Source organism: Diaphorina citri, unplaced genomic scaffold (genome assembly GCF_000475195.1).
Source record: "Diaphorina citri unplaced genomic scaffold, Diaci psyllid genome assembly version 1.1 scaffold505, whole genome shotgun sequence".
Classification (NCBI taxonomy): domain Eukaryota; kingdom Metazoa; phylum Arthropoda; class Insecta; order Hemiptera; family Psyllidae; genus Diaphorina; species Diaphorina citri.
This window is the reverse complement of record NW_007377940.1, coordinates 81719-85468: the sequence shown is the minus strand read 5'-3', so window position 1 is coordinate 85468 and position 3750 is coordinate 81719.

Below are 3750 nucleotides of genomic sequence, written 5' to 3'. Positions count from 1 at the left end.
GTATAGGTAGGTACTTTTTATACTAAGGTAGGTAGGTACTCGTACCTGCTCTACACGAGAATGTATGGCTATTCAAGAACACTGCAACATGTTACAGAAGTAGGTAGGTACATACATATTCATACTATCCAAATAAAGCCCGCGCGACTACGCATCCAATGGGGGGCCTTAAAGTTTCCACTAACAAAGATCGAACTCAAGACATCGCATTACAAACTTATAGCGATATTAAATATATTATTGTAGGGCCTAAAAGTCAAAAGACCTTTGTAGTATAACTACAATTAGGTACATGTTAATAGTTAGTTACCTCAAACTTTTCTTTTCATCTACTAAGGGGGTAAGCTTTTATCAACACACTTAAAATACCTCCTAAGAATTGTTACTTGTTTCCATATCAAATTTCCAATCCTCTACAGGTAAACCTCGTATCAATACAGAAGATATCTCTAAGGCAACGCCCTATTTATTTATTCTGAACTAAAACTTGGTGGCACGATTTTATATTATTTTCGATATGGGATAAAAGGTAGAAAAAATTAGGGGCCTCATTAACAATTTGTTTGGGGAGGGATCTAATCGGGTGATACTTAGTTGTGGACAGATCTCTTTTCCTTGACCAAATCTGTCCGCAATTGGGTGGTTACCGATCGGAATTGGTGAGTTGCGGGCACCGACCCAAAGGATTACCTAGTTGCGGACAGTACGTTTTCAGATAACCACTTAATTGTGGACAGATTTGGGTTTTCAGATTTGGTCAATGGTCGAGAAGAAAGGCCAATAATAAAAATTCCCAATGAAACACCAAATTTCCAATTTGGTACCGAGATAGATTAGGTAAAATATTTCAGCATGCGACAATGCTAACATCATAGGTCAATCACGTGTAGAATTCAGGGCAGAAAAAACTAGAAAGTGAAGCAGAAGAATCCATTTTCCCCAAACTTTTCATATAAAATAGTTTTTCGAAAATATAAAATTATTCATTATCTCTTCGCCTCTTCTCCAGTTGAAGACAATAATGTGAAAACTCGGTATAACTAATATTATACGTACACGCTTTCGTGAGAAATTTTTAAAAAGTAGAGAAGCAGGGAAAAGGAAAATTGATCAAACCTAAAAAAAAAAAAAAAATATCTGGTGTGAACATCACACGACTTTCCTTATCCTATTAAATTATGCTTATTTGTCCGTTTAGTCAGTATAGCTGAAAACCACCAAAAGCGGTCGAAAACCGCCAAAAATCGGCCAAAATACCGCCAACCGCAGCACCTATCCTAACCAAAAGTTTTGAGTTACATCCTTGTCACTTTTGTGGACTACATAGGTACCAAATTTCAAGTCTTTAGCTCATACCGTTCCCGAGATAATAATGAATTACGCCGAAAACCGCTAAAAAGCGGCAAAATACCGCCAAGCGTTGCACCGACCTTACCCAAAAGTTTCGTGTCGCATCCTTGTCACATTTGACAACCAAATTTTTAAAAAGTAGAGAAGCAGGGAAAAGGAAAATTGATCAAACCTAAAAAAAAAAAAAAAATATCTGGTGTGAACATCACACGACTTTCCTTATCCTATTAAATTATGCTTATTTGTCCGTTTAGTCAGTATAGCTGAAAACCACCAAAAGCGGTCGAAAACCGCCAAAAATCGGCCAAAATACCGCCAACCGCAGCACCTATCCTAACCAAAAGTTTTGAGTTACATCCTTGTCACTTTTGTGGACTACATAGGTACCAAATTTCAAGTCTTTAGCTCATACCGTTCCCGAGATAATAATGAATTACGCCGAAAACCGCTAAAAAGCGGCAATTTTGTTTTTTTTTTTTTTTTTTTTTTTTTTTTTTTTTTTTTTTTTTTTCTGGAGGTAGAAAAGAGCCCTCGACAAATTTGATGGCGATGTCCAGGTTCGAACGCCAGCAGTGGCACTTTTTGGATAAAAGTCGTCGTTTTTCGAGAAATTCAAATTAGAACCATGGGTAACCAAATAATCTTTTGCTATTATTGGTAAAAGTTACAAGGGGTTCAAGTCCCGCAGTATACAGGGTGTCTACCAAAATGGAAAAATAAAATTCCCTGACTTTTCTCGGGTTTCCAGTCCATTTTTTCCAAATTTCCAGTCTACTTTTTCAAGATTTTCCACCCTATTCCTACTGCGTCACAACAGATTTTTTTTTTTCAAGTAATGTTCCCAAGCCTGTTCAACATTAATTCTCCAATCTTTTTCCATCCCACTAGGCACTAGGGTAAGGGCTTAAGTCCTCCATTTGCACATGAAATAACTGCGCCGCATTTTTTTGTAATTTTTCGGTCTACACATTCACACATCCTGGGGGATGAAGGTTAACACGAAAAGAATGAGGAACAGCGCCGCAGGCAAAAATTGTGAGCTATACAATCTATAGAAACTAAAATTTTTAGGACCGGCCGCAGGCGAAAATTTTGGTTTCATCAATTATTTCCGGTAAAAAAAAGAGCTGAAAAAAATCTGCGTTTGCCTGAGATCGAACCCATAACTGCGAATATCGCGAACAAACCGCGGATACTGCGCACAAAACACGAATACCGCGATCAAAACGCGAATACCGCGAACAAACCGCGGATACCGAGAACAAACCGCGGATACCCGGCGAACAAACCGCGGATATACCGAACCGCGAACAAACGCGCGATACAGCGAATCCGCGAACACGAACCACCGGCGGATACCTGCGAAACAAAGCCCGCGAGATACCCGCGAACAAACCGCGGATACCGCGAAACAACCACCGCGACCTAGCGTAACCGGGGACAAAGCAAGGATACCGCGAACAAACCGCGGATACCGGGAACAAACGCGGATACCGCGGGAACAAACCGCGGATACCGCGAACAAAACCGGCGGATATACCGCGAACAAACCGGGATACCGCGAACAAACCGCGGATACGCGAACGAACACGACGAGATACCACCGAAATACCGCGAACAAACCGCGGATACCGCGAACAAACCGCGGATACCGCGAACAAACCGCGGATACCGCGAAACAAACCCGCGGATACCGCGAACAAACCGCGGATACCGCGAACAAACCGCGAATACCGCGAACAAACCGCGAAAATACCGCGAACAACCGCGGATACCGCGAGAACCAAACCGCGAATACCAACGAGCAAACCGGCGAAATAGGTGAATTATCACAGAAGATTCGATGAGGACCTTTCGTCCACTTATAAAAATGAAGTGGGAAAATGAGTAAATTAAGTCCAAACTTCAAAACCTATGGTGCAAAATAGTAGGAGAATCCTCCGCCCTCAACCCCCTATGCATTTCCCACTGACCCCCCTACATGATTTTTGGTAGTAGGGGGTCAAGGGGAGGTTTCTTCAGACCTAGATTTTTGTCCAGAGCTCATTCTCTCTTCTGCTTTGCAGACTGGAAGGTTCTCTCTGGCCTCCTCTCTCCTCTCTGATATCTCGCAAATATTTCAACCACTGTTCTTTTTTTTTTTTACCAAGAGTTTCCATTAGAGTATATTATAGATGACCACCCTTATTTGTTATGAGTGCAGAACATACAATGAACATTACCTTAAACTACCGTGTAAGTCAAGAGAAAACCTGTTTAAAAACTACCGTTAGGCTCCCTATAGTCCGACATACAGAATTTAATAACCACATTTTTTTCACCTATTATGATAAGGGAATGTACATGTGGCTACCTAAGAGACACTTTTCAATGTATCCTTTCTGAGGAACCAGTAGAATT